This window comes from Ursus americanus, chromosome 19 (genome assembly GCF_024610735.1).
Source record: "Ursus americanus isolate L20-20 chromosome 19, mUrsAme1.1.p, whole genome shotgun sequence".
Taxonomy (NCBI): Eukaryota; Metazoa; Chordata; class Mammalia; order Carnivora; family Ursidae; genus Ursus; species Ursus americanus.
In genome coordinates this window covers 8686388-8700094 of record NC_142145.1, presented here as the reverse complement: position 1 = coordinate 8700094, position 13707 = coordinate 8686388, and the positions used below count along the sequence as shown (strand labels likewise).

General features: G+C 35.9%; 1 protein-coding gene across 20 annotated transcripts in view; it reads left to right on the top strand.

Annotated features, from left to right (window-relative positions):
- Positions 1-13707, top strand: part of CCDC102B (coiled-coil domain containing 102B) — a 282169-nt gene that overhangs the window by 131853 nt on the left and 136609 nt on the right. The window contains exons 6-7 of one of the 20 annotated variants that reach the window (XM_087869745.1): positions 1724-1852; positions 3601-3624. The exons of 17 other annotated variants lie outside the window; for them this stretch is intronic. The gene's annotated coding sequence lies outside the window, so the exon portion shown is untranslated. Of the gene's footprint in view, positions 1-1723; positions 7420-13707 lie in introns of all 20 variants that reach the window. 2 more of the 20 variants (XM_087869744.1, XM_087869743.1) reach the window with 2 other exon arrangements.

The window sequence follows — 13707 nt, the reverse complement described above, 5'->3', positions numbered from 1 at the left end:
GGAAATCCCTTCAATATAAGGAAGTAACTTTTGTTTTGCTTTCAGAGTGCAGGTAATTCTTTTTTATAAGAATTCTAAAACACAGATGAATTTTGGAAATAGTTAAAGGAAACTTATGTTATATGGAGAAAATGTACTCATAAACCTTAGCAAGTAGTAGTTTACTGCTGCCCATAATATTTATTAACATTAATCAGAAAAATTAGGCATTGAGGAGGATTAGTTCTGTCTTGAATGAGATGATTTAGCAAGGTTGTCCAATGATTATCATTTAAGGTTTCAGAAATTAAATAGATTTTCTAAATCAATTTAGTAAAATTAATTTTTCTCTGTGTGGATTGTCTTTCCTCCATTTGCTCAACAAGTTAAATTAAAATTCATCATAGTTTCTGAGTAGAAAAAGTACTCTCCATTCATACAGTGAATGTTCAGTTGTGTTCTTTTGAGGAAAATACAAGATGTTTGGCCTTATCAGTTTAGATGTATCAAGGAGAAGAATTTTTGTTTCTTTGTACACAGTGTTCCTTGAGCTGAAGTAACTAAGAACATTAATTATAGTACTGTAAAACTGAGTTAGAAATGGGTTTCCCATGTTACACATGGGTTTGTAACATTTTTGTTTTCATCTCTTATGCATTTGATACCCTAATGCATACAGACTACCTGAGTGACTGTGTTTGACAGGTGTGAGGAGAGTGGTTGTGTGTGTGTGTGTGTGTGTGTGTGTGTGTATAGGGGTGGGGGTGGTGGGGTAGATATTAAGGCACTTAAGTTTTAGTAAGATAAGCCTTTGAGATTATCTAGTCTAATTTCCTGACACACTCTCCCTCTCTCTCTCTCTCTCTCTCTCTCTCTCTATATATATATATATATATGGGGAAAATGAGGTTTGGGAGGTTGGGTCCCTTTCCCCAAGGCCACAGCTGACAGCTCGTTACTAACAGAGCTGAGCTATGTCTTAGTCTCACCTTCCACTACTCCATCACTCTAAACAATGGATCTCAACTTGAGAGCAGTTTTGCCTCTCAGGGAATGTTTGGCAATGCTTGGAAATGTTTTTGGTTTCAAATGTCAATAGTGCTGAGCTTGAGCAATCCTGAAACATGAAGCACATCACAAACCGTTATTAACCAAGGAAAGAACAGTTAACCATTTACTTTGCTATGAGCTTGATCAGAATCCAATGACTAATCTTTAATCCTTTTTATGTCATATATATATATATATATATATATATATATATATATATATATATATATATATATATATATTTCCCCCTTATTTAAGAAGAAAGTATTTGTCTCTGGGCCATTTTCTCATAAGTAGGTATTCCCAAGGAGAGTTCCTGAAATGTCAGTTGCAAAGATAAATTCATTATAATTTCACCATCTCACAAAGATGAATTTTTCCTGTGCTTGTTATAAACCTAAGTAGTAAGTCTAGTTGGTTTTGTCAGAGCCTAAGCGTTCGTACCAGAACAAAATCACAACTGCAAAGGGGCTACTTAGGTAGCAAATAAGTCATGACATCAGACTGGGCCATGCTGACATTTGCTTCGTGTTTGCATTTAGAATATAAAGATTTGCTTTAAATCTATTTTCTAGATGTTGTAGTTAGGCCAACATAACTACTTTTTAAAATAATTACTACTAATGATAGCTTTAATTTATTTAGTGTAACTACTCTTTTAAGCACTTTATTTCCATTACCTCCTTACCCTTAGAGTCCACTGAAGGTTATACCATCCATTTTACAATGATGAGACTGAGGCTCAGGGAGGGAGCTCCCCAACCGCACCCAATTGATACTCAAACCTACATCCATCTGTGATTAGGATCTCTTCTTTTTAAAGGTACAGTAATAATAGATCAAATTTATTTTTCTTTTTTAAGAAAAGACTTATTTATTTTAGAGAGAAAGAGAGCACGCATGTGCACATGAGCAGGGAGGGAGGGAGAGGGAGAGAGAAGAGGCAGACTCCCCGCTGAGGGAGGAGCCCAGTGTGGGACTCAATCCCAGGACCCTGAGATCGGGACCTGAGCCCAAATCAGAAGTCATCGTTTAACTGACTGAGCCACCCAGGTACCCCTCAAATTTATTTTTCTTACAATTTTTCCTTAACCTTCCCGTAACTGACAAAATACAAATAAAGCTGGCTTTGTGTTACAACTCAGACGTTGTCCTAGAGAATAGACATTGTGTTTGTAAAGAAATTCTGGATATTGTGGGACAATAGTTCCTATTACTAAAATAGAGGGAAGAAAACATTTTCTGTAATGCTGCAATAAGATTCATATATGGACACTCAGATTTATGTGGCTGAGGTGTGTGAGTAGACACAAGTTAGTTTAATAAAAGATGGTGGCTTCCCACCTAGTCTGTCAAGTAGTGACTAAGGTCCACAGAAAATCTTTTCTTTGTCTTACTTTTCCGTATTTCTCTATCCTACTTTGTCAGTGAGAGGCACGTATGTGTGATGTTGCCACTATTAATTCTTTCAATGCATAAAAGTAGGGAAAACCCCAGTAGGAGGAGAAATTTAAAAATCACCATATACTGATTGTTTTAGAAGTGTATCTTTCAGGGATGCCTGGGTGGCTCAGTCATTAAGTGTCTGCCTTCGGCTCAGGGTGTGATCCCAGAGTCCTGGCATCGAGCCCCACATCAGGCTCCCTGCTCTGTAGCCTGCTTCTTCTTCTCCCACTCCCCGTGCTTGTGTTCCCTCTCTCACTGGCTGTCTCTCTCCCTGTCAAATAAATAAATAAAATCTTTAAAATAAAAAAAAGAAGTGTATCTTTCAGATTTATTTTTGTTTCCGTCATTGCTTTAACAGAACATCCATTCATACATCATTTATGCATTTGTACCTTCATTCACTTATCCATTTATTTGTTTATCTGCCAAAAATTCAAAGACAAATACAATATTATGTCCTTAAAAAATTTACAGTTCTAGGGAAACAGATAAATAAGTACATGAATATTACCTTTGATTGTAGCATTAACTTTCTGTGGAATTGAGGAGAAGCCTCATGGAGTTCATGAGAAATAGCTGTGAAATTATGTAAAGGTTGCTGTGGGAGTTTTCAAGCCTAGGGTTTCTTCTGAACTTTCCTAGTTAGCTGATAGAGATCTGGAGTAAAATCAGTTTTGATAAATATATTCCCCATTGTTTCTCCAGTTAGATAGTGTTATAACTTTCTATGGGCCTATAGTTCCCAATTCAGTAAGGCCACAGGAGAAGACTGATGACAGTGACTTAACCAGGGAAGTTCTCTTTTCTCCCCATCACCAAAAGCCTGCATGAGGCCAGTCATGGTCCTGGCTGCTTTTGCCATTCTTGGTGCGGCTTTCATCTGAATCACGACTTCGTGATCTCAAGATCAGTTCGCGCTTCTCCATCTCCAGCTTCCTATCCTTGTTCAAGGAAGGATAAAGAAAGAAGTGAAATGGAGAGGCATCCATATAAGGAAGACAAAACTTTTCAAAAATGCTTATCAGGCCTCCCTTCTGTTTTACTGCCAAAACTGTACCACATAGCTAAGTGTATCTGTAATGGGAGTCTTGGTAACATAAGCTTTTTTTTTTTTTTTAACTATAGGGAGGAAACAGAGAAATAATGCAGGTAGGTAAATAGCAGACTTGACAGGTAAGACCTAAATATATAAAATAAAATTGGAATCCACACATACAAAAAAATCAGCTTTCATTGATATGTGTTGAGTGCCGTAAGATATTGTGAGCTTGCCAAGAAATTATGAAAACTTCAAAACTGAATTTTCTCCTCTTTTTTTCTTATGCTCCCCTTGCTTGTTATGGAATATGAAGTGGTAAGATAATGAAGATGCTTGTGCACTTGTGTGTGTGTGTGTGTGTGTGTGTGTGTGTGTGTGTGTGTATGTAAGCCAGGGTGGCAATGTACCCTTTGAACTAAGACGGAGACTTGGATAACTTTGCTTCCATCATGCTGGTAGGTCCTGTCTGCCAACAAAGCATTTGTGAGCCAGACTTGGTAACAGGCACAAAGAAGGATCCTACTCCACTTTCTTACCCCAAGAGAAGAGAAGTTGTGTGGGAAAATGAGCCTTCACTTGACAAAGCTTCAAATGAGAAGATGCTTTACATGTATAGTTAGATTTTACCAATCTACTAGTAGTTTATGAACTTGAGAGTAAAACCTGATGTGGGGAAACAAAAATCTGATTGGTGAGGGTTCAAAAGAGAGGGAAGCATATGAGATGGAGACAGAAATGGACAATTCTTTCGGACTTTACTCTAAGAGTAGTTACTATGTGTCAGGGGTAGAGTGGTGTACGGTCTTGGGAAATAATAAAAGTGTTTCCAACTTGACAGACTGCAGGGGTGGCAGCATCATTATTTAAAATTGAGAAGGTTTGGAAGAAAGAAGAGACTTGCTGTTTGGGAATTACTGAGGCATTTAATGGTTCCTAGTGCCCATTCTCATTAGACTATTAGACATCCAGATCTCAAGCTTGATAAACTGTTATGGGCTGACCATATGTATTTGGGAATTATATGTATATTAGTGTGTTTTTTAGGGCTACCATAACAAATTAGCACAAATTTGGTGACAAATTAGCACAAATTTGGTGACTTAAAACAATAGATTTTATTATCTCGCAGTTCTGGATGATGAAAGTCCAAAACCAAGGTATCAGCAAAGCCATTCTCTCTCTAGAGGCTTTAGGGGAGGGTCCTTCCTTGCCTCTTTCTAGATTCTGGTGGTTGCCAACAATCCTCGGCTTGTAGACGTATCACTTCAATCTCTGCCAATGTCTTCTCAAGGAATTGCCCCTGGGTGCCTGTATCTAAATTTACCTCTCTTTGTAAGGACACCAGTCATTCATTGGACTAGGGCTCACCCTCATTCACTCGACCTCATTTTAGGTTGATTACATCTGCAAAGACCCCGTTTCCAAATAAGGTCACATTCACAGGGGTTGGGGGAGAGGACTTCAACATATCTTTTCAGAAAACACAATTCACCCCACAATGATACGTGTGGCAAAAGAAGCCACAAAAACAGATGTGCTCACCCAGACCGAGGATGTAGAGTGAGAATAGGACCAGTAATAATCCCTTGGAAGTATTCCACCTTAAAAGGAGAGTAAGCTAATAAAGGGGGGGGGGTGTTTAAAGACATGGTATAGTCAACAGGACAGAAAAAGTAATCGAGAAAAGTTTCATTTTGGCAAATGTATTGTAAAGAAGATTTGATAACAGAGTTAAAACTCTTTAAAGATTTCAAGTAGCACAAGTACTAGGAATAGACCACTGTAACTCTTGCTAAATATGGAGAGGAACAAGTTTGGGAACAGGTGAATAATTTGGGATACTACAGCAATCCAGACAGATTATGATGGCTGCCTGAACCAGGATGTGGCAGTGGGAAGGAGAGGACTGGGCATATTACTGAAGTAAAGTCAAAAGGAACTGGTACTGGATTGGATATAGAATAGAAAGACTCAAAGATGACTTCCAGGGTTTTTCTTTAGCAAACTGTAAGACTGAGTTGACATTATTGAGATAAACAATGCAGCAAGTCCATGGAGAAGATGATTTCAGTTTTAAATATGTTGATGACATATCTGTCATATTTTCTAGTGGCAGGATTTATCTAGTGTGCTAATGCATGTAAGTGTCAGAGACTCAAAAGATTATTGAATCCAAACATAGCTATTTGGAAGTTATCTGAAAAGGAAGGTGATAATTCAAACCATGAGAATGGGTGACATTATCCAGACAGATAGTTGATTTCCATGGGAATATACCTGATGTACACAGTGGGATGGGAGAGAAAAGAAGCACCACCAAAGAGATTGGGGAGAGCCAGCAAGAAAGGTCAAGAAGAAGACCAGGAGAGTGTTGTGCTAACGGAGAGGAGTCTCCATGTCCCCAGGGCTGTGAGCAGTGGCATCAATGGCTGCAATAACAAGTAGAGTGAGAGCTTAGAGGAGTATATAAACTTTAGAGAAACCAAAATGTGCATTTGTGTGAGCCCATGTGGGCACATGTATGTGTGTATGTGCAAGCATCTGTGTTTGCAGAGAGTCATTTTGGTGCATTAAAGGGAATATATGGCAAATTAAATTGGGTTTTTGGCTGGAAAGAAATCTTTCAGTCACCTGACCATGAAATGGAGGGGGGAATGGTACCTACAAACGAAAATGAGTGAATTTCCCAGGGTGACAGGGAAATAACATGGACGTAAGTGAAATGGACTAAAGCCGTGACAATGTTTAAAATCCAATGGGGAATTTCAGACAGAAGGGACAGTTCAGAGGAAAAGGAGAGAGAATGGTGATTGAGCACATCTTCCCCCAAAAAAGTTGGGGAAAGAAACCCGAGCTCAGAGGGTTAGTTCCCATTTTACAGGAGAATGGTCACCTCTCTGTTGCATTGGGAAGTAAGGGGGAGAGGATGTTAAGTTGAAGTAGATGGCAGATAAGTTATTCAGCCAAGAATGATCATCCAAATTAAGGAGGGAGGAAGAGTAAAATGACTTGGAGACGTTAACTCTAACTTTCAGATGCTATGTTCATGCTATTAATAAGGAACACGTTGATTGTCTTTCTTCTGCCCTTGCGTCTTTCTTTGGGCATTCAGTGTTGGTAGTGTCAACCAGAGAAGCTCTCTTTTATGTGGTCTGCCATCGCCCCTTTATCAGAGCGCTTCCTGACAGCTGTGTCCTGTCACTGGAAAGTACTCCCTCCCTCCATCACCCCAGTGGCCAGTGAACTCTCCCTGGGGGGCTCTGGAGATTCAGCTCCCAATTCCTGCCACATGACTGAAATCCAAGGTTTTGACATACAGTTTTTGTATCATGATTTGCTTATTCAAATATTGTACTAAGTATCCTTTCTTTTCTTGGCAATCTAATAAAAATAACATTAGACCAATGATAGGTCCTGTTGTTCCTGTGATCAGTAGTATAATCTCTCTTTAAATCTTGCGGACAGTTACTTTATTCGTTTTTTATTTTTCTTCACTATTTTAGTTTTTTCTATTACTAATACAAGTTATACCTCTTGCTATTAAACGTTAAATGCTTGTGGATGAAAGGGTGAGTATTTTCTTCCTTTTTCACTCAAAGTACATGGTTTCAAATCAGTTGGGTAGAAAGCTTTGTACGACGGTATTTAGTAGGGAACATTAGAGTGATTTCATTTTGGTTCACTCAGTTGTGATCCAAAGAGAGTGTTGTGGTATTGGTTTTGATAAAACTTCACAACCAATGGGAATCTTTTTTGAGTTAGTGTGGAGTGGCCTTAATGCTGGAAATAATCCTGTTGGCCAGGACCCCAGAGCTATACAGATGAGAAAAGGATGCAGGAAATTCTGTTGTTTACACATGTGTCTGTAACACTGAGCCGCTAGAGCAGCCCAGCAAGCCCAGAGGGTAAGATGCCTAATAACCTTGTGGTTTTCTATTTAATTATTATATTTTCCTGCTGGAGCAGAGCATGTGGTATTCTCGGAGCTAAGAAAAAGACAGTTGCTTATAAGATGCAGAACAAAACTACTGTAGGTCTGGGAAACAGAGGGATTTGGACTTTCTTCTTAAAGTGGACTTGATTCCTTCCCTCTTTCTTCCATTTTCCACTGTTGGTATTATTTATCCTGACAGCTTGCCATACTTTTCCTGTTTTTAAAAAATAACTATACTAAGCAAAACTCAGGTAAGAATTTCAACTCTAAATTTAGACATTCATAGATTATGTTGATATTAAAACTTTGTTTTATAGTTCCAAACAAATATGAGTTAGTCAATGTGTTTGAAGTAATCTATATTCTTAGAGTTTTAAAAAATAAAACTGTTATGCACACCCTCATATTTATGTCTCATGCATTCAGAGTTATTTTCATTTTGATGGATAGTCCTCATGCTGAATTCCTGTTATTGTTAACAGAAAAGTATACTTCAAACTTAGAACTAATATTGATTTCCTTATATAAGTTACCTGGGTAGTATGGAGGAAATAAGAACATAAAATCAAATAATAAAATCTTGTACATAATAAAAAAGAAATGGATCTTTATATGGAAAGTAATTATTGAACTCAAGGGAGAAAAGGATCTCTGGAAACCATTGGGAAATAAATGCTCATGTTTTGCACAAAGATAAATTATAAAATGAATGTTGAGTGGGTAAGTCTATTGAATAGAAATGTAATGAAGATACTATTTAAAAACAGACACATGTAAGTAACATATGCAGTTGAAATATGCAATGATATCTCTTGATATTCTCATATCAACACGAGTTTTCTGTTTTCTGAAATCATGTGAATACACTTTTGCTAATACTTTTGTAGAATGGGGATTGTTACAACTGTTGATTAAATGCCTTGCTTTTAGTCTTTTTTTGTTGGATATCCTTGGATATACATTAAATATTCCTGAATTCTGACTTTTATCCACATTTTCACATAAGCATTAGATTAAAAAGGAATCTTAAGGAGCTAGAGATACAATATCTGTGTAATTTTTCTGTGATTTTGCAATATTGATTTAAGGTATCAATAAATCTATTTGCATGACATTTAGAAAAATGCTTTATGTGAATTGCTTTTTTTCCCCCAAACTCTAAAAAATAGTTTTCTTGTAAAATGACAGATCATATAATGTTCTCTCTTTTGCATTCTTCATGTTTTTATTGGATTCAGTAATTGCTTGATCACTGGGATATAGCTTCCTGGTGCCTTGCTACGGTTGTGGCCTGGAAATTTATGAGGGTTTCCTCTAATTATTAGAGCCACAAATATAATGACAGTGATTCTTTAAAAATAAAATGATATAAGGACAACTTCTATTTGAAGAAGTACCGTTTCTCCTGAGCTGATACTGCAAGGTTAATTGAATTTTTCTATAATGGCAAAACCTTCAAAAATCCTCTTTTTAGCAAGATTTTAGAGAAGCCTTGAAAGAAAAGTCCAGCTTCCTGAGCTGAGTCTTGAAAAATCAGTGGAGTTTCGATAGTTATTGAAAAACAATAAGACCATTCTACTTTGTAATAGTTGTTGGAGCAAAGAGTTTTGAGGCATGAGTTAATATGAAGCAGGGAAGGTTAGAGATGAGCCTCATTGGAGAATAAAAGAAATGCACCATTGTGAGTAGCATACGTTGTGCTCAGGAGTGGGACAAAGTCGTGAAGAACAGAGAACACTATATACTCCGAATACACAGAGTAATTTTGTCCCTATATATTGTACAATGGGGGCAATTGCAAGTTTCTGAAGAGATGGGGAGTATTTATTCCTCTTTGCTTTGTCATCATCATCTTCATTATAATCATCGCCACACTACCAGCAAATAATAGAATTTCCTATGTGTAAGGTAATTTACGTACACATCTACAATGTTGATAGTTGTATAATAGAATGAATTTCATTTTACATATCTTCATTTTATACATGAAGAAATTTGCTCTTCAGAAATGTTAAATTATTTCTCTAAAGCCACAGATATAGTAGGTTCTGGAGCAAGGATTCCAAATACTGTCTTTCTGGCTCCAGAGCTATTTCCACTCTGCTCCACTGGTATTTTAGGAATGTGAGTCTGGCAGAAGTTAAGCAGAATGGTTTGGGATGGCTTTGGGGTAATAGAGTGCAGGGAAGAGGCAGTGAGACAATATTGTAAATCTGAGCTGATCCCAGTTCTCTCAGGTGGTCCACTCTTACTTTTGGGAATAGAAAGAAGAAATTGATACTGAAAATAAGCAGTTTTTATATTTAAATTGGCTGTTCTCATATTCAACTCTTATGCTTTCCTCTCTTTTATTTTCTTGAACGTTGTATTCGAAGATGTCTTTTGATTTCTCAGAGGAAAATTAATCACTGATTTTCACCAAATATCACGTATTCAAAAAAGAAATGCATGTGATTACTGGAAATTATATTGGGAACACATTGGCATTCTTTTGTTTCTTTTTGATATGTGACATGAATGAATGCTTATTGACCACACCTTCTTAAAATGATGGAAAGACTCAACTATTATCAAAGCAAAGTATCATGTAAGTTCTATTTGAATGGGTGAAGAGGATATATGAAATTTATGTTGCTAATAGATAATGTAAAGCACGGTATGTCTGTAGTAAAAAAAAAAAACAACCCATTTAACATTTTTACCTATATATCTAAACCTTAAACATATTTTACTTTTTCTCTAAATAGAATGTTTTATAAAAATATATATATTATAATTATATACATATATATAAATAGTGTTCATACTATCATTTTAGAACTGTGCTGTCTACTATTTTACAAGTTTATTGTCATTTAAGTAGGTTTACTGGAGTAATGCCTTTTTGCTGTATGCCCAAACAGATGAAGATAGTTGAAATGTAAAGATTCATTCTTTTAAATTTATCATTACTAAAATAATAAGTACATTTGTCAGTTCAAATACTTTCATCACTGACCTCAAGACATTTCATTTTAATTAAACAGGTCTAGGCTGTATTCCAAGATTATATCTTATAGAGGGCCTTTTGCATACTCAATGCCTGGTCCTCAGTGTTTGGTCCTCAGCGCCCTTGATCAACTGTAGATGCACAATTGTTATCAAGTGTTGTAAAAAGGAAAACTGGGTATCTTATTGGAGGAAAGCAGTCTATCAACGAAAAGATGGGCTGTGCTCAATGCCATTCCATTAAAGTCATAGCTTTGCGGATTACTAACATTTTCATATAAGTAAATACCTGGCTGATTTATATATGATGATATTTCCTAGGAGTTGCTGTGATATGTAGAAAAGATAAAAAGATAATTGATGTTAAAAACTGATAGAAGCATTTTTTTTTGTTTTTGGTAGCTGAAGACAGAAATACCCTTTAGAGTAAAAAACATGTTCGCTGCAGAGCTTACAAATGTTATCTTATAATCCTCATCTTCAATGTGTAGAATTAAGCCCCCCCCCCCAAAAAAAAAGATAGAAGTGCTGGAGCACTGCCACATCAGAGGCAGGCCCACCAGAGCAGAATGAGGAGGAGCACTTAGTGAGGTAGGAGGGGAACCAGGAGAGAGGAGTCTTTCAGAAGTAAGTAAAAGAGTCATTCTGGAAAGATGAAATGACCAGTTATATAAAATGCTGCTGATTGGTCAAGGGAAATAGGCCTTACCTGTTAATTAGATTTGGCAATAAAGAAGTCATTGATTTTCTGTTTTTGTAGAGATCTAGGCTTGAAAACTAATAGAGTAGTGAGTTCAAGAGAGAATGAGATGAGCGAAAATATCTTCTAAAGATTTTTACTAAAAAAAAAAAATATCCTAGAGAAATGTGATGGCCCCTGGCTGGGGATCAAGATGATTTTTGTTTTTCAGGTCAAAGATATTATAGCATGCCCATTTGCTAATGAGAATGATTTAGGAGGGAAGTTTAATATGATTAGGTAGGGAAGAGAGGACTATATTTGCAGGAGCAAAATCTTTAAGTCAGTTAGAGGGGATTCAGATGAAACATACAAATGGGACGTTTGACCTTATGGGTACGGATAAGAATGGGAAAGTGAATTGATAGGGGAAATGTAGTAGGGTTGGCTTGGCAGTACTAAGGGCTTGTGTGATATTCAGAGTCAAGAATTGATGTGAGACCTGAAAGTGAACAATGTTTTCTCTAAGTATTAGCAGGTGCTCTGGTGCATTTATAGAGCAGGCATATAGTTGGATGCCAACCAGAATTGGAGTTTTCTAGCAAGTGAGGTTAAGAGAATGCCATTCTAGCTGAGGGTAATTTGTTAATAATGGAGCTTGGAAAAGGGAGGGCAGTGTCGATATGAAGTAGGTGATAAATAGTTAGAAGGTAATGGGTTCGATTAATAGGAAGTCCAAGTTGGGTCAAAGAAGACAGTTTTGGGGAAAATGGGAGGAGGTAATCAGAAAGGTGCTTAACATTGAAATGGGAAGAAATGCTAGTATGGTAATACTGTCTAAGGTATATACCAGCCAGTAGGTGGGTGAGGTAAAACTATTGGAATTAATAGGAGAGATGAGAATATTTGTAAGGATACTGCATGTGAAAATATTTTGGACATTGAATTAGGTTTTCATCCCTGAAAACATTCCATTACCTAACCAATTAGTACTACAACTGGTTTAACTAGGTACATTTTATTTTTTAATAATTTTTTAAAATTTATTAAAATGTGAAAAACAATCCTGTTAAAAAATACATGGAAAAACATGATATTTTATATATGGACTTTATTATGGTAAAAAGATAAATATCCACAAGTGGAAGCTAATTTTAATGCCCATTCCCATGCTGAGACTCTAATTTGTTAATGATTTCATCCACTGACCTTGCTATTTTTTTTTAACATATCCATCACCTCGTGTAGTTACCTATTTTAAAATTTTTAACTGACATATAGTTGACATATAATATTAAATTAGGTTCAGATACACAACATATGGCTTCAACAGTTCTATACCTTTTGAAATGCTCACCATGATAAGTGTATTACAGTATTATTGACTATATCCCCTGCTGTCCTTGCTATCTTTAATGATGTTTTGCTTGGTTTTAGATTACATTATAGAAGAATCTTCAGGGAAAGATAAGATATAGACATAGAATTTTTCACATCTAATAAATTGTAAGCTCATAATTTTTCTAGATGTTTATTATTTTGCCAATGTTTTGGATAAAATTAAATTGTATTTGTTAATGATGTTCATAAACCATGAATCAATAATATTATTCTTGGGCTTTAGTTAATAATAAAACTGATATTTTAAAACTATATATCTTTTAGTATTTAATAATTATTTTTGTCTAAAAGCCCATGCTGTCTAAACAGCTTCAAAATAAATAGGGTTTCTTTTAAAGCTTAGATGAGAATGTTGAACAGTCGTATCCAGTGTTTTGAATGATATCCGTTTTACTTTGATGTGACTATTGCAGCATCTCCAAGTGACAGAGAATGAAAATATCCTGTTCATTTATATTTGATTGGTAGCCATGACTCTAATGTGTATATACATTATCAATAGAATGCATTTCAAACATACATTTTTGTAAATAATGTTATTAGCAGTCATCTTAATTTGAAGCATAGATAGGAAGCCTCGGTAAGATAGAGACAGAACTCTTATGAGAACACCGTGAACATATGTTTGAAAAAATCAAAACAAGGTTTTCTATTTTTGTAAAATTCTCTGTGAATAAGAAAAATTTAAATTTTTTTGGATGTTCTAGAGTAGAGCTGTCCAACAGAAATAGAATTCAAGCAACATTTACAATTTAAAGTTACATTAAAAAATTAAAAAATAAATGTGACATTGATTTTAATAATATATTTTACTTAACCCAATATCTTTAAAATATTACCATTCTAAAATGTAATCAACATAAAATTAATGAGATAGTCTACATTTTTGTTTTCCGCACTGTGCCTAATTTAGACTTACAATGCATCTCAGTTCATACTACCTTCATTTCAAAAATTCACTAGCATCATCAGGCTTGTGACTCTTCTGTTGGACAGCACAGGCTATAATATTCCAGAATAGAAATCATTACACAGTATTCTCTCAGCAAGGGTAGGTCATGTTGAAGGCATTATGTTTATCTCCCTGTAAATGAAGATATGTGTTTGAGTGACCTTCCTAAGGAATAGATTTACCCCAGGTTTTCTGATTCTGAATCCAGTGTTCTCTGGGTTTCACTCTACCCTTCTGAT